This window comes from Amblyomma maculatum, chromosome 10 (genome assembly GCF_055883805.1).
Source record: "Amblyomma maculatum isolate TAMU_Amacu chromosome 10, ASM5588380v1, whole genome shotgun sequence".
NCBI lineage: Eukaryota > Metazoa > Arthropoda > Arachnida > Ixodida > Ixodidae > Amblyomma > Amblyomma maculatum.
Genome location: NC_139353.1, coordinates 49,706,686 through 49,724,852, shown reverse-complemented (window position 1 = coordinate 49,724,852; position 18,167 = coordinate 49,706,686). Strand labels below are relative to the sequence as shown.

The 18,167-nt window shown below is 45.6% G+C and overlaps 1 protein-coding gene across 2 annotated transcripts in view; it reads right to left on the bottom strand.

Annotated features, from left to right (window-relative positions):
* Positions 1–18,167, bottom strand: part of LOC146176348 (long-chain-fatty-acid--CoA ligase 4-like) — a 56,484-nt gene that overhangs the window by 9,277 nt on the left and 29,040 nt on the right. The window contains exon 1 of one of the 2 annotated variants that reach the window (XM_084582695.1): positions 2,290–2,505. The exons of the other annotated variant lie outside the window; for it this stretch is intronic. The gene's annotated coding sequence lies outside the window, so the exon portion shown is untranslated. Of the gene's footprint in view, positions 1–2,289; positions 2,506–18,167 lie in introns of those variants that run through there. 2 annotated transcript variants of the gene reach the window in all.

Below are 18,167 nucleotides of genomic sequence, written 5' to 3'. Positions count from 1 at the left end.
GAGTGGTGAGTAATAAAAAGTAAGAAGCTCGAAACGAGAAAGCGATGGCAAAATATTAATCGGTCTAAGTTCCGCACTCTATTGCATCAGAATAAAAGATGTCACAGGTGAATAGCTATAGTAGCAGTGATAAGAATCTGGCAGCGACAGGCAGGGAGGGAAGACACGCAGCCCTATAGCTCAAGCTTTGTCACTTTCTTTGCGACCTGCTACGACATCTCTGTTCCCATACTGCACAGGCTGATATTTAACTCTGCTGAAGCTAGATAGGCGAAGCGAAAGCACAGTTTTATTTGATTTTCCTTTGGTTCGGTTTAGGTTTGGACATATGAACACATGGTTTTCCAGTGACTAAATTGCCGAGACTATGGAGTCGAAGGTGCCGTCAAATACAAGATGGAACACGTGATGCTGTATCTGCCGCCAAAGGTCAACTGATAGTACATCATAGGTTGTACCATATGGTTAAGCCATATAGCCAAACTATGACCTGTGGCTTTTTGAAGGTCAAGCGGCCTACCGGGTTGACCTTGGCTGATACATCGGGTAGGGAAGTCGAAAAACAACCTTCAGAAGTGGTTCGGTGGTTGAGGCTCTACCGAAACGTGCACGAGTTAAATCGTCTTTAGTAGAGTTACGAAGGAGCTGAAATGCAAACGCGCGTGCACGAGCAGCCACTGAGATTTATTGAGCTCCGAAGAAACACATATGTTAACTACGCTGTTCCGGTGCCTGCCACAACGATGCTTCATGTGGCCCGCTGAGCAGGGCGGGCACGTGAACATCCGTTAATTTTCAATATGTAAACAGTGTTGCTAGTTTGAAAACTAATAGCGCAAGAACATGAGTGGACATGAGATTTGGCAGATGAAGCGCACATGAACGTATGGCGCTTATTAACTTGTTAGCTTAAAAGGTGTTTTGCTATCCGACTCGACAGGCTGCACATCTGTATACTTAATAAACATACGACTCGCCGCGGTGCCTCAATGACCATGGCATTCGGCTGCACATTCGGGGAATGTAATCACAGCCGTGGCGGCCAGATTTGGAAAAAGGTTTACATGCATAATGTTCGCGTTTACTGCCCGATGTCTAGGACTTAAAGCCAAGGGGGTCTGGGGTGTCTGAGACCCCCCGCACTAGAAAGTATATGGACTGCATGAATACGAAGCAGGCTGCCATATTATAATCCTGTCATTGGCTGTTAGAAAATTTCTCTGTTGTTTCGGCAATTAGACAGTGAGCTTTCATAAGAACCGTTAACATATATTCTATAGGCGACGACGGAGGAAAATAATTTCTTCCATTTGTATAAAACGATGTGTGAAGCAGGCCGCGCCACTATCTCTCTCTCTCTCCCCATATATTTCCCTTTCCACCTGTGCTGAAATCAGGAGAGGCCCCCCTCCGATGGAACCAGACTTTGAGTACGTGCACATTATAGGCCACCAGAGGCGGTAGGAATTATTCAGCAGTTCCTCACTATGATGGCTCTCATACTCGCGCGCATCTCTCTGATATTTAGCCAACTTACGGGCTACTCCTCAATAAACGTGGAAATACATGCTGTAAGTGTGCCACAGGCAGCAGCTCTAGTTCATGAACACCCACAGGAATAGTGACAGCAGCTCTAGTTGCGCGAGCACCGACAATAATGGTGGGAGCAGAGTATATCTTTGACACAGGTAGCTACTTTAGTTTTATGAGCGTCGACAGTAATAATGGCAATACAGTACCTGTGACACTGGCAGCTGGTCTAGTTGCGCGAGCGCCGACAGTAATAGTGAGAATGCAGTTCCTTTGGCCCAGGCAGCTGCTCTAGTCGAGCGCGCATCGGCAGTAATAGTGGGAATGCAGTATCTCCGACACAGATAGGTGCTCCATTGCACGAACACCGACAGTAGTAGTGAGATTGCAGTATTGCGACACTCGCAGCTAGCTTAGTTGTACGAGCACTGACAGCAATAGCGGGAAAGCAGTACGCGTGACAGGCAGATACTCTAGTTGTGGGAGCACTGACAGTAATAGAGGGAATACTACGCGTGACAGAAAGATGATATAGTTGCGCGAGAACTGAGAGTAATAGTGAGAGTACAGTACTGCGACACTGGCAGCTAGTTTAGTTGTACGAGCACTGACAGTAATAGTTGGAATGCAGTACGCGTGACAGACAGGCAGCTACTGTAGTTGCGGGAGCACTGACAGTAATAGAGGGAATACGGTACGCATGACAGGCAGAGACTCTAATTTTCGGGAACATTGACAGTAATAGTGGGAATACAGTACCTGCGCAATGGTTGCGGTTCTAGTTGCGCGAGCACATGGCGAGCATCTTGACCACCCGAAACCGAAATGCGCGACAATGGAGCCCAAGAAATGGCACGTGCCATCGGCACTACCACTCGCCGCGTAAACAAGCCGCGTTGAGCGTGTCAGAACGGCGAGCTACCCGCCCCCTCTCTATTTCGAGAGCGCGCGTGTCCGCCTCGTTATGCCACGCCACGCGACGCCGCATGGCCCCGTTCGCTTTCCCAACTCGGCTCCTCCGGCCCGTATCGGCGCGCCGTTGCGCAAAGAAAGGAAACGAAAAACAAGAGAGGACTTCCCTTTCCTTTCCGACCTTGGCGGGCGACGGAAGCGGACACAAAGGGCGCGCTGCTCCGACCCGCCGCCATCCCGTTGCCGTCGACTCGCTCCACCCGAACACGAGCCCGTGGCGACGACATTCGACCAGTCACGTGACAGCATTGGTCTTCGAAACGAGGCGGTTGAGGGTTTGTGGTAGCGCTTTCCACTAACGTTGAAACAGTTCTGGCGAAGCCAGTCGGTGCAGTTTCGTACCGGTCTCGCATGGGCTCAGCAACGAGGATCTTCCGAGATCATGGCAGGTGACATGACCGGACGCTGATCTGATCGGTCGTGTTGGCAAGAGCTGCTAAACCGGGATGTCGCATGGAGATCAGCACGTGAAATGGATATCGAAATCTCCAGTATCTTTGGATACCGAATCAACACGCTGCACCCAGGCCAGACAGAGATAGCCCTATCGAAAAACCCCGATGAGTTACAATAACCTCATAATGATTTCTCATACTAAACTCATACTAAACTCATATAAATTTCATATAATCTCGCACAAATCTCATTCAACGTATGAGAAACATATGAGTTTGTATGAGATTTGTATGAGTTTAGTATGAGTTTGTATGAGAAATCTGTATGAGGTAATTGTGACTCATAAACGTTTTTTCGCTTGGGAGGCTTTGTTAAAGCGACAATTTCTATCTCTGTTGAGTGGTATTTCACATAATATGGAATCTTACGGCTCTATGCTAATTAATATGTGTGAATATAGGCACACAAACTAAGTCATTAGTATTTAAGCACACTATATGGACGCGAACGAGTCATTAGTATTTAAGCACACTATATGGACGCGAACGAGGATCCCCGAGCGCAGCCACTGACAGGAGACATTAAATGCCATCGCGTCATACCACCAAAGGTTAAGTGTCCTCCACACTTTAACATAACGTAACAGAGAAGAAAACTTCACAGTACTCTTCCTATTGGTTTGAGTCGATGATCTCTGATGTACCATTTTTATTTTCTAAAACCACCCAGGCTGCATGATCTGCTTTGAGCCATACCAGAAGCACCGATAATCCAAGCACTAAATCTCTGAAAAAGTAATAAGTAAGGATCTTTACCGTTCAAGACATTTTAAATTTTAGGGAAGCTGCAAGGGCTACTCTAAGAGTCAAAGGCAAACATGGCAGCCGGGCTGTAGTCTGGAAAAGACGGCACTTGTCATTGCGTATTCTGCAGCGGTAGCATGCTCGGCAAAGTTCATTGTTTTAACTACGCCACTATTTGTTAGGAGGCGCAAACCAGAAGATCAAGAAAATGTTCGGTAAGGATACTTAGATTATATCCATACTATCATCCAGGTGATAGAAAAATGTTAAAGATTCGAACAGCCCTTATACATAGCCTTCACTGATTACGGAAAACATTCAGGTCAGCCGAAACCTCGGTAGTCATACAGGCATTGCGAAATCAGGGTGCAGATGAGCCGTATATATGAAAGTATTGGAATATATCTACAAAGGATGCACAGCAACCATACCTCTGCATAAAGAAAGCAATAAAATTTCCACAAACAAAAGTATTGAAAGAAAAAAAGTAAGCAGATACGATTCTCCCAGTATTATTCACAGCTTGCTTACAGGAAGCATTCAGAGACTTGGAATGGGAGCAGTTAGGGTTAAGAATAGATGGAGAATACTTCAGTAATCTGCGATTCACCTATGATATTGTCTTGCTACGCAACTCAGTGGATGAACTCCAAAGAATGATGACCTAGATAAGAAAATCAGTAATGCAGGCCTAAAAAATCAATATGCACAAATCTATAGGCAATGCTCAACAGCCTCGGGAAGGAACATCAGTTTATAATACGTAGTTAAGCACTGGAAGTGGTAGGCGAATATGTCTACTTTGGACAGGCAGTAATCGCAGATCCGGGCCATGAACGGGAAATAGGAGAATAAGATTGGGATGAAGCGCATTTGGCAAGTACTCGCCGATTATGACCAGCAGATTACCGGTATCGCTCAACAGGACAGTATATAAACTGTCCTCACCAATGGGGCTGAAACGTGGATGCTAACAAAAAGAGTTCCACTCAATTGAGAACACAGCGAGCTATGGAACGGAAAATGGTAGGGGTAACGTTAAGAAATACGAAGCGTGCAGAGTGAGTCAGAGAAATAACTCCAGCTAGTGCCATTCTAGTAGAAATCAAGAAGAAGAAATGGGCAAGGACAGGACATGCAGTGCGTAGAGAGGACAATCGATGGTTGCTTAGGATAACAAATTGGACTCCAAGGGAAGGGAAGCGTGTCAGAGGTCGGCAGAAAGTTGGTGGGCGGATGAGGTCAAGTTCGCAGGGGTTAAGTGGGTGCAGCTAGCACAGCAGAGTGTTAGTTGGAGCAATATGCATGGGAGAGGCCTTCGCCCTGCAGTGGGTATAGTCCGACTGACGATGAAGACAAACAGGTGGCCATACAAGTGGTTTCCCTCTAATAAAACCATCCGGGCCTGACCCGATTCGTGCCGACGTCCTAAGGACGCTCGAACGGGGCCCTGAACATTGACATTTGCGAGGTCAAGGTTAGAAATAAGACCTTACGTGCCGCGCCAGGAAGCGGTGATTGTCATAAACGCTTAGCAGAGCTCGCCTTTGGAGCGCTCTTGATAAGTATACAGGTAACTTTGCACTCAATTATGGGGGTTTTATTCTTGGTCTGGAACACTGAATACGCATTCTGTGAACGCGGTAAGGAAAAACAATCACCTCGACACCCTGGCCGCTTGGTAACGTCCGATCCACAGTGAGAATCTGAGTTCGCATCGGTAATGCCGTAATTTGGTTTTGGTTTTTATGGGGTCTAAACGTCCCAAAGCGAATCAGGCTATGAGAAACGCCGTAGCGGAGGACTCCAGAAATTTTAGCCACCTGGGGTTCTTTACCGTGCGCTGACATCGCACAGCACACGGGCGCCTTGCTTTTCGCCTCCGTCGAAAAGTGGCTGCTGCGACCGGGATTAAATCTCGCATCCTTGTTCACGGTATAGTCGGGCGCCCTAACCACTGCGCCACCACGGCGGGTAATACCGCAATTTAGTGGATACTGTGCGAACTCTGTATATAACCAGCAGAGTGAAAATTAGGCGAAAACAAAGTCGTTGTTTCTTTTGCTAAAGCATCCGCACCTTTTGTGCAGAATCGTGTCGGGCACTTCGTGCTATTTTGGGCGATATTAGAAAAAAAGACTGTATAATCCGCAACAGCAAGAATTCTAACTTTTAAATGTGTGTAGCCTCTGCTAACCGTATACTGGAATATGCGGTAGTATGGCGCTCGCAAGGGTCACAAACACCTATAAATCGCTTGTTCTTTCCTAGGGTTGTGCAAAAGTGCGTGCAGATAGCACTCAACATGTGAGTACACGTCACACAATAGAAGTCGCGCAATGGAGCAAGTCTCGTGGGTGTCTTCTGCTCCGTATCATATATAGATAAAAGAGTTCTAGATTACTTCTCACCTTTTGTGCATGTATGTTTCACTGCCAGTGCAGTCGCAATGACGGCAATTGTCACTCGCCACGAAGTTCTCGGTATTTTTGTGCGTATCTCAGTACGCGGGCTTTCTCACCTTTGTGTCAAGTGTCGCGCCTGCTAGTTGTCGCATTTGTAAGGTACCCAGTACGTACAATTTGAGGAAGACAAACTAATCGATCAAGCACTTTCACCTGCCGTGGTGTTGCAATGGCTAGGACGCTCTTCTGCTGTGCCCGAGTATGCGGGATCGAATCCCGGCATGGCGGCCGCTTTACGATGAAGTCGAAAGGCAAGGCGACCGTGTGCTGTGCGATGTCAGAGCACGTTACAAACCCCGAGTGGTCGAAATTTCTGGAGCTCCCCACTACGGCGTCTCTCATAGCCTGAGTCGTTGTGGGATGTTAAACCTATATAATCTAAACCAAACCATTCCACCTTCCCAGCTGAGAGGAATATCTGGACGTAGAAAAGCTGCACGGGACACCGACCAAAGCATCATCATCATCATCATCAGCAGCAGTAGCAGCATGGCTGCATCTACTGCAGAGCAAGGACCTCTCCTATATCCCTTTATTAATTGTAATCAACGAGGTCCTGAGCCAGTTGTCCCCACATAATTCCTGCAAACTTCCCAATTACATCCTCCCAGCAAAATATACCCATCTCCCTGATACGCTTTCAGGCAATAATAGTAAGAATTAATTCGTTAATTTCCATCAAGATCAATAAAGTCTAAACGCCATTTGAATCATTGTTTTTTGCTCGCAGATTTTTTTTTTTTTTTTTTTTTTTTGCTTTTTTCGGTCTGCGGCACCTAGATCACAATGTATCGTTTTCACATCAACTTCGCAGTAGCTTCAGAATGGTCCATGCACGCTTTCACCTGTCGCTGCAAAGATCCCAACTGGTAGTTCGCTGCCACGCTGTTTCGCGAGAAGCCGGCTGATAATTGTTTTCTCGTGGCAAGCCAGTGTATAATTTACACCGCCTCTTCTCTTCTTGAACCACCATTTTGGTTCATGGCACCTTTTCCCAAGCATTTCCCCCCAGAAGAGCCGAGCACCAGGCCGGGGGAAATCTTGTACCCATTGGAAACCGGTGGGTACCCGGCGGCACTGGGGATCGAACCCCGTACCTCCCGAATGCGAGGCGGATGCTCTACCACAAGGCCACACACAAGGTCGGGTAGAATTCCGGGATTTTCTCGCCTTTTACTTTCGCAAGATGTACCAAAATGGCTACCACACGGCTATATTAATATGTTAATTTATTTTTTTGGGAGGATACGATTAAAGCCCCCCCCCCCCCCCCCCCCCTTTTTTTTTTTTTCGGGAGTATTACATATATCAGTCACTCACGTCGACTCCCAACGAATGCCTTTCCTAGTTATTTTCCGTCTTTCCATATGCTTCTCCTCAACTCCAGCTCGTTACCCCCGACGTGTTGTTATCTGCACTCTCCAGAAATGCTTCACGATTTCCTCTTGTTTATCTTGCGTCTATCGGTAAGTAGCCTACGAGTACGTCTTGCACTCTTCCCGTCTTGGGCGCGCTTCTCAAGTTTCAGTTACATTGTGGCCACAAGAGTTTTATCTTCGATCTACGCTCGTGTTTTCTTACCCACGACCATGGCGACTATCTTTCTTTTCCGACAGCTCCTTCAGATCCTCCAAGTCCTTGCTCTGTCAAGGAATGCCCTAAAGGCAAGACATCCTTGTGGTTGGAACGAGACATTGATGGAAACGCATAGTAACGATCTTCGTCACTCCGTTAACTTTCTGCATCGTGTGCAACTTTGATGACTATGACACCCGACGATTCAAGAACGTGAAAATTCGTGATGACAATTAGGGTTTGACTTTTGTTTCCCGCTTGATTCCGGCCGGGTGAGACGCGCGGTCGCAAGTAGCTGCCAAATGTTTCGAAAGCTGCTTATATTCGTCACGTGAGGCTTTGTGCATAATTCTTCGCTTTGATCGTTGCGCTTCGTTGCTGATCCTGTCAGCATCGCATTAACTGCAAGGTAGCCATTATACGGGCAAGTTTCCTTTACGTCAGCTTCTACGTTACGTGCATATCGTTTAGCTTGGTATTATAGGGCTGAATGTTTTTACAGCGATTGCTTAGTTGTCGTCGTTTATGCAATCGACTTTATTTCTTGTTGAATGTTTCGGGGTTGCCTTTGCTGGGGCAATCACTTGGACAGACGCGATTGCTGTGACGCGGTCAGTTTATTCAGTCGATGCTACGCATATGTTAAGCGATAGCTTATACAGATCGTTCGGTAGAAAAGTCGTCGGCGTAGTGGTAGTCATTGGCACCGCGTGCTGGAAATAATCAGGGGCTGAGTAAAAAAAACCGTATCATGGTAATATGTGGTTCTAGTGATTGATTATTAATTGCTATGCGATAGGCGATGACCAATAATGAAATCGTTGTAATTGTTTAATCAAAGAAATGAGTAAAATGAAAAAAAAAAAATTGAAGAAAACTAGGGGGTTCAAACGTGTCAGAATGGTCAAAATGAAAGCTAATTAATCATTAATTATGCTTATAAAAATTTGAGTGTGCACTCGATCAATAATTTTATTTTAAACAATTAGAAAGTGAAAAAGAAATGCATTCAAATGTAGCCAAGCTTCTAACAATGGAAAACCAATGTTTGCTGATGATAAGTATTGGTGTATAAAAATAAAGAAATAAAAGAAATGAATAATTAGGAAGGTGCAAAAATGTCAGCGTGCGCTAAAAGCTCTCGCGTCATACCCTTAAAGGCGAAGCTTAAGTGCCCCTCTAATTTTTAATCTCAACTCCCTCCCTCTGCACGTGCCACTAACAGCGGCCCAGTTGAGACAATCTTTTCCTCGCGATGCGAAGAGGAAGAGGAGGAGAAAAGGAGGGCGAAAGGAAGGATGTTAACCAGAAAGAATAATTCCGCTTGGCTGCCCTGCACTGGGGAAAGGGGAATGGGGGATTAAAGGGAGAGGGTAGAAGAGGAGAGGTGGTGCGAAAGTCGCAGTCTGTCAATAAGGCCAGTCTCTCTTAAAAAGCGGCGAAGTGCCTTGTAGGTTTTGAGCGCAGATGACGTTTGTGACCATGGTCCCAAGATCTTCCCTTCCGTTAAGGGGTGAGCGTGTCCAGACGATCCAATGCAGTACGCAGCGTATGTCGTTCAGTTGCAAAAACAGGGCAATCACAAAGGAGGTGCTGAATCGTTTTACCAACGCCACATGGGCGAATGGGCGGACGAACGAAAGGTGGACGGACAAAGAAAGGTAAAAATTGTAGCCGTTAAACGCATTCTTGTTTAAATACCCGAGGACGAAAGGGAAATAACCAGGATAAAAGAAAAGAGAGTAGCACGCTCCAGATTCAAACCCATATACCAGAGAACAGCTAAAAGAAGTCTGCCAGTTCAAGTGATGACGTCGTGAGGGATGTCAAACTGGATTCATCGTGTCGCTACTGGCACTTGTGGAGTAGGGAAAACGAGACCTAATAGAGTGAGCTCAAGTTGCGACGGGGATCTTCAGCTAATTACCTTTCCATAGTGCGCGTATACCCACGAGGTGGATTCGGCCAGGCGTTGGAATAATGAGCATCAAATGAAATTTTTGTAAAGTGATTAAAGAATTTAAAGAGAATATGTTTGTATGAGCCAGATTAAAATATACCTCTCGTCCCGGAAACGAACTAGTTTGCTATATCACGGTAGAACGAGAGGCAGAAGATGGTTTACACGGTATGAAGGAGCACCCAACAAGTGTAAAGGGGGTACGCCTCAGTTCGCAGGTCGAGCCAACGTTTCGACAAGTGATCATGGTGATATTAACGCATATGGACCAGGGAGGCGTGCAGGGTTCATATTCCGAGTTTGCGTCCTTTTCAGAAGTGTCGTCTTCTCCCCGACCTCCAGTCATCACATAGGCGGAAACGCCGGAGCCGTATGTCAGTTGGGTTGTCCCCACTTTCGGTTCCGTCGTTTCCTGCGAGCCCGCGCGTACTGTCAAGAGGCAGCGGTTCCACGAATGACAGTAGTTGCACATTCCAACTGCATCCGGGATATACACATCCGCATTAATGACAACTAATCAGTTGAGAGCGCGCGCGTTCAAGCAACGATGTCAGGTTACGGTGTAATCTAATACCGTTATCAAAAAGTCAATCACTCTAGAAAGTATCTGCTCTCCACGTTCGCATTGTTTACAAATTCCCTCCCCCCGGTTATCGCGCGTCAGGGGACATTGCGGTGGACGTTCAAGTGCTCTTGACCTACTGGACTCGGGGGCAACGTTATCAAGACGCAGCCGCACACAGCGATAGTGCGTGCCGTAAATCTAGAAAGAAAGGCGTTTCCTCTCACTGGACGCAGTGCTCCTTCGAGGAGAGTTTGGAGTGATTCCATTCGTGAGACGGAAGCGTAGACGCCACATTGGCTGGAGGCCGAAGTACGAGGACTAGCTTGGCGCGTCGCCGACGACCGTGACGTGCTTGCGGCAATTGCGCTGGGCGTTAAAGGCTCGTCAAAAGCGACTCTTTGTTTTTGCGCCGAGGCAAGAGGCCTGTCGTAAGGAGCGAGGGCGAACGAGACTCTGACCGTGAACCGCCGAGTCCGGAAGCCGAGACTCGTCTGTTGGAACATGCAAACGAGCATGCTTTACAGCTATAGCGCCAACATCAGAACGCTCGTTTTTCGTATTGTTTTAACTGATGGTGAACCCTCCTCATTGTAATTCTTCAGCCTTGAGAATAAATAAATGCCAGTTTGTGCGTTACCGGCTGCGCGCGCTGTTTAGATGTCGAGGAGTAATTATATATAGTTACGCCTTGGTTTTAATAGTTAATACTACTACTACTACTACTACTACTACTACTACTACTACTACTACTACTACTACTACTACTACTACTACTACTACTACTAATAATAATAATAATAATAATAATAATAATAATAATAGTTGGTTCACAGGAAAGGAAAGGCGCAGTATCTGTCACACTTGTTTCTGCGGACACCTGAACTGCGCCGTAAGGGAAGGGAGGAAGCTGGGAGTTAAAGTGGAAAAAGAGAAAGAGGGTCTATAAACGTTGGTGAAGGGCTATGGAGTAATTTCGACCACCTGAGGGTCTTTAACGTGTATTGACATTGCACAGCACACAGACGCCTCTTCGTTTCGCCTCCATCGAAACGCAGCCGCCGTGGTCGGACTCGAACCTGGGTACTCCGACCCAGTAGTCGGGCATCTTACCACTGCACCACCCCGGCTTCTTTTTTCTTTATTGCCTGACTTTTGTAAGACAACACAAACACACACAAGACTTTGAGGCAGTAGGGTAAACTGGTCCAAATCCCTGGGACTCTGGCATGGTAGATGGCAAAGCGCTCCTGATAATTTTGCAAACTTGTCCTGGGTGATGACTCCACCAAAGTACCTTGGCATGCCACTAGAATGGTATCGTGATAGCGAGACATACTGGAGAGCATGCACAGATGACATGCGGGAAAGGGCAGATAAGTGGAAAGGAACTTGCTTATCAATTTTTGCCAGAGCCACAGTGTGCAACCTCTTTTTCATTTCTAGGCTGTGGTACGTGATGCAAGTTTTACACTGTGCAAGATAGTGTGCAGAAGCTGCACAGGATGTTCGCGGTTTTTGTGTGGGCTTAAATGGGAAAGATGCAGCCGCACTAATTTATTTAGAAGTGTCAAGGATGGCGGCGTGGGCTTAGGGCATCGTTTTTTTTTTTTTTTTTTTTTTTTGCGGCAGATTGTCAGCAGATTTCTGTTCCTTCGTGACGCTCATGATCCATTTTTGTTCACTGTCTGCCAAATTAGGCTTGGACGTGCACTGCCAGATTTTGTTGTGCCAACCAAATGTTACACGGGAGGTACTTTTGGTTACTTTAGAGAAGTTGTTCAAAGTGCACGGTTTCTTTCTGCAAGATTTTCAAGAGAATATTTATCAACTGTGAAAAAGAAAAAGTTGTACAAAGATTTGTGCGACGTTGTTCTTCCGGATCCCATCTATAGGGCCATATACAGGGGAGGCCCTGGCAGGAATGTACTGAAGAGGGTAAAGAGAATGAAGGTGCCGGCAGCGGCTAAAACTTTCTTTTTTCAGGTGCACACTCGAACTTTGCCAGTCAAAGTGTTTTTGCAAGAAAAAGGTTTATTTCTTCCGTGGGGTGCATATTGCTTAATTTGTAAACAGCCAGAAACGATAGGTCATGTATTTCTTCACTCTTGGGAAGGGGTTTATTTTTGGGATGTACTTCAAAGAACCATAAAGAAAGATTTACTTACTAGTCCTTACGGAATACGGTACTTACCCACGGAAAAACGAGGAGGGGGTTCCATATGATTCAATCATGATAATGGGCTTCCACAGTATATGGCGTTCACGCATGGCAGGAAATCACTGTGATCCTGATGCGCGTCCTGCACGAATTTTTTTCCGCGAGGCTCTTCATTGGTTTATCGAGATTGTGAAGTTTGTCGATGATAATCCTGAGTGGTTGCCAAAGCTAGCACCTTTGATGGATCTAAAGGAATTTTAGAACGACGAAGCTAGCCCCTGGCAGGCTTATTATATCACTGCACCACCCCGGCGGGGCTGGTGGTATTCACAAGATGCAGTTTTATTTAGTTTTCGTGAGCTATGCTTGTTGGCAGGTTGTTGGTGCATTTAACGTCGTGCAGTATACAGTATATCCGACAAATGCATTGATAACATGCTCGGGCTACAACATTTGATATAATTGCCAGATATTGCTATTACCGTGGAAATTGAAAAATTAATACGACGGGGAGATCCTTCAAACTGCATTATAATACCGCACTGCAGTCCTTACTCTTAGCGTCGCTACCCACATGTATAAAATTATCCAAATTACATAGGTTTCTTGTTCCTACAGGAAATGAACGCGTGGCGTGGTACTTCTCTTTGCTCTAATAACATACTGTTGAGTAGGAATTACTGCTCGATCTAGTGAACTAATGATTAAAATCGGCATCCTCTGCAGTGACAGAGTTTTCATCTCCGGGAAGTTTCCTCCTTCTCCCCCTCCGACCAGGACGCTATCCTAATTAGGCTTATACGATAAAAGATATCGTAAACTACTACCAATCAGGTCACAGCCTTTACCCCCGCCCATGTAAAGGCCTTTCAAAGACGGATGAGCGGCTCTTATATTCCAATACATTGCTGTGCCTGGCAGCTCCAAACATTTTGACCTTGGGTTTTTTGGGTCCCTGGGTTTCTTTGTTGGTTCATATACTTCGATGTGGCCTTTGCTGCACGAAATTGGATCAAATGGCTATGATTCTATTACTCGCGACCACTGCAGGACCAAGTGTGTGTCTTCCTTAAAACCAAGGATAGACAGATAAAGTGTTTCGAATTTCTTTTTGTATCCACAAGTTTTGCTTTTATTACCCTCCCCCCCCCCCCCCCCAAAAAAAAGGAAAAAAAAAAGAACGAAAAAAAAAATAAATAAATTGCCCCCTCATGCCTTCTCCCATTGCATGCCAGCCAGCCAGCAAGCTCATTTGCGTACAACTGCGGATCCATTGCCGCACTCTTGCGTGTTCATGACATATAACCAGCGTAAAGGAAATGCGGCAGCCTACAGCACTGACGTAAACGGTACGACGGATTCACTTAAGGGATGAAAGCAACGTTCCGTGACGTTACTTGCTTTAGTCTTCGATTAGGTGAGACTGGCACGAGCGAGTACGAGGTCAGGAAACTATGTAGCCGGTATTTCCTTCATCACCGCCGCAGCTTGGCCGCCCGTCGTGACAGCCGACTGCGCCATTCCTGCTTAGGCGTGAAAGCCTTTCATCGGCGAAAAGTTGCGAAATTCAGAAATCGAGATTCGGTGAGTATGACGAAGGGTGGAAGGGGGGGGGGGGGGGGGGGTGTAGCCTTAACAATCCGCGTAGTTATGCAACTATTTCCGTGGTCATTTTGAGCATTTTTTGAACATCTCTGTTTAGTTCGTTGCAAGGCCGCAAGAGGCGTGCCTGTCGGACTACGTTCTAAAGTCAGTTTATTACGTTCCAAGCTGTGGACAAATCAGAGAAGTGTATCTTCATGTAGGGGGCCGCGGCGAGTTTCATAACTGTAACTCCGTCAAGACGCCGTCACTCCACAAGGTTTTTGGCTGCGTGATGGTCATTAACGACTGTTAATGTCCATCACGTAATGCGAATCGAAGGACCCGGACTTTAGCAAAAAAATAAAAAGAAAGAGCATTATGACGGACACTCTAGCTCCACCTTAGAGAATAGACGCGACAGATTGTAAGTGTAGGTACCTGTTTCTTGAATTAAGAAGGGTAGGTGCTTGAGCTTGTTGGTTCATGATATCAAAGAAAAAAACGTAGAGCAAAAGCGACACGGACACGAAGTAACACTGAATTCTGCTTAACAAAGAAAACGTTGCAACCATACATTCACAGGCTGTCCCATTATCAGAAATAAATAAATGAATAAATAAATAAATAAATAAATAAATAAATAAATAAATAAATAAATAAATAAATAAATAAATAAATAAATAAATAAATAAATAAATAAATAAATAAATAAATAGCGCAGCAGTCTAGAGCTAGAGTTGTTTTTCCGGCCTCCTAATAAGCTGAGTCATCTGTGCACTAAATCTTTTTCAGAAATCTATAAGGTGGTCGACTTCGCGAAGAAGCATGGGGGAAATTTGTTAATTGCATCGAAAACGTTGTCTATGAAATTCTTATTTCCTGTGGAAACAATATGTAGAACAAACGCGCATATGCCTGAATGATAGACTCCGGGAGTATGGGCGACACATTAAGAATATGTGTGGGAAAAGTTTGTCTGCCCACTGCCGTGCGTGCAAATGCACCAAGCCCTTTCAAAAAGTAGCCCCGCCGGTGTGGCGCAGTGGTTACGGCGCTCGACTACTTTTCCCAAGGGCGCGGGATCGAATCCCGGCCTCGGCGGCCGCTTTTCGATGGAGGCGAAAAGCAAGGAGCCCGTGTGCTGTGCGATGTCAGTGCACGGTAAAGAACCCCAGGTGGTCGAAATTTCCGGAGTCCTCCACTACGGCGTCTCTCATAGCCTGAGTCGCTTTGGGACGTTAAACCCCACAAAGCAAAACCAAACCAAACCTTTCAAAAAGTGTGGGGATTTATAATTGCATAAAACAGGGTAAGACGTGAAATAACCCAAGCGGAGTGGATTGCCCCCTTTGAAAGATGATTGTGTAATCAGCCCTTCTATTGCGCTGTTGCCAAATGAACTCGCGTATCTGGCAGATAAGCTTCGCTAGAGCATGTCTGATTGTGTAATTTTATAGCGCGATATAAAGACGCCCTTTCCTTTAGAAATAAACATTTGCTGGAAGTAATAGAGCTGTGCGTATCTTTCTGCGTCCGTGCACGTCTTCCTTGCGCTACGCGTTTTCGTTTGACGTGTTTTAGTTCTTCATAAAATAATTTCCTTTGATGTTCATACAGCTGTCTCCGCTGATCTGCTTTTCGAAAGCACGAGTTTGTGATAGTTTCCTTCTTCAAGGAACTTATTTATGAGAGAACAAATTACCTTTTCGATTCCCCTTGAAGAAAACACAATAAATGGCAGCACGGTCGGTAGTTATTGGTCACCGCCTTTGGACATTAGAGAGACTTGTTTTATTCATTGCATCGAGAAAAAGCTGAATGTATATTTACGTACCGCGGTTATGATTGGTAATATTTATTTGGTTTTATCTGTAGGCTATCTATATTTAATGCATTACTATTGCTCAGGCATGAAAAAAAAAGGCTATGCACTTCGACCTCATCTATTGGGTAAAAAAAAAATGGCGACATTAGTTCTGCTGATAACACTTGGTGCATCAGGAAGATCATTTTTAGGGGCAACGATGTTTACAAACTGATGGTTGATGCAGTCCGAGGGTGCCTTGTCACGAAATTGATTACCAGTAAGCGTCAGATATCTTGGCATATACTTTTTGCTTTCCCGAACGAAAACTCACTTTATCCCCTTCGAGGTAATGTGAGGGCGCCGAGAAATGATATTAACAAACAAGTGCTAGATGAGTGAGCGAAACACCAGCCAGAGCGATTTTTCGCTCACAAAGATGGCGGCGGGAACGCTGTTACTAGATTTTCTAAGAAACGGCGCCTTCAATGTATAGCTGCTTTGATAAACAAGCACTACGTCGTAAACGTGACATACTCGTAAAAGAGGGCGAACCAGACACTCCGCGAAAAATGCTTCAATGTGAAAAAGCCTGCTTAAGCTGACAAGAAAGAAGCCGAGTAGCCTTCAAGCGAAGGAACTCTTTACGCAACAAAAATAGCCAACATTAACCACGTTCGCCGACAGAAACAAGGAAAAAGGTGCATCGAATTATCCGGAAAAGAAAATACTGCTACGAGGTTTCCTGAATGGGTGCTGCTTATTTTGAACGCACATTTCCCTAGCGTAGCGAAGTGAGCAGCTCATAAGCATTCATTTCCGTCTTGAAGCTCAACATCTGTCGGGCATTCGAAACCATGCATGTAAGAATAACAACTGTAGCGAGAGCATTACGGACCGAGAGGCAGTAAAGAAGCCAGTGAATAACTACTAACGGCTAGCCCCGCCCATTATCGTTTGGATGATGTGTTTCTATAGCAGACGTACGCATATGCAATTCATCGCCAGCTGCGCACCAGACTTTTTTCAATGGTAACAGACGGAACCCGGTTTTCCTGCCACTTGTGGTGCATCACAACGCCGATGCTTGAGACCCACGAATAACAGCGTGCGGTTGAAAGCGACCCGTTTAGGACCGAACAGAACCCTTTAATTCGTCAATGTATTGAGGCCCCTACGCTTTGACAACGCATTCGTCCGCTAAAAAGTTGCCGGTTGTAGTCTGAACTGGTGAGCTGTGTTACGTCACGGACAGGATTTAACCGACCACACGAGAAGGCCCCCTGCCCTATACCACTTCTGTAGTCGGTCTCGGTGAACCAGTACTTTGGATTTTAGGACTCAAGTATACACAGGTAGAGTTCAGTACTATATCCATATATCAGCAGACAGAGTCACGACACTCGTAAAGATAACGGCACATTGGAAATGTTTGCCGCTAAGGCCAACGACACTGCGTGAAACAGTAAAAACACACAGGCGCTTCAAGCAAGATGCGCAGACAATGCGTTAGCATACATTCTTCACCTCGCTTTAATTGCATCTCTCATAATTTCTTGCCTTATATCCGTGTCTTTTTAAATGCGTTGACATGCATATCTTTGCTCATTAAATGTTCTTAGTTTAACGTTTCTGAGCAAACCGAGTTTTCTCAGAAACTTTGCCGTGCTCTAGGCTGACGAATTCTTAGTCTTGCTGTGTCCTTCTTAGTCAATATTAAACATAAGTTCTACACAATCAGTTCTGTAGTCACATTTGCTTTTCAGTCCAATTCCGTGAGACAAACCTTCCGTCCCCTTCATCCTCCCCTCTACAAGCTGAGGAGGGGGTTTATCGCTTCAATTTACCAGCTGCTAGAAATGCAAGAAAGCAAACTGGTTATCTGAAGAGGCTTTGCAAATAGCTGAGGAAAGGAGGATGGCAAAAGTTATGGGGGAAAGAGAAAGATACAAGGTTCTCAATGCGGATTTTCAGAAAATAGCAAGGAGAGATAAGAATGCCTTCCTGAACATACAGTGCCAAGCAGTTGAGGACAACAGCCAATTAAGGAACACAAGAGCTCTGTACAAGACAATCAAAGATATCAAAGGAAGCTTCTGTGCTAAGATGGGCGTGATAAAGGACAAACGAGGCAAGGACCTCACTGACGCCTCAGAGATAAAGAAGAGGTGGCAGGAATACACAGAAGAACTGTACAAGAAGGACCCGAATGTGCAAACCCAACATAAGACGGTTGTGATTACTGATCTCGAGCCGGGCATCCTGAAGAGTGAAGTTGAATGGGCCTTAGCCAGTCTTGCTAAGAAGAAAGCCAGCGGAAGTGATGGCATTCCAGCTGAGTTGCTTCAAAACCTC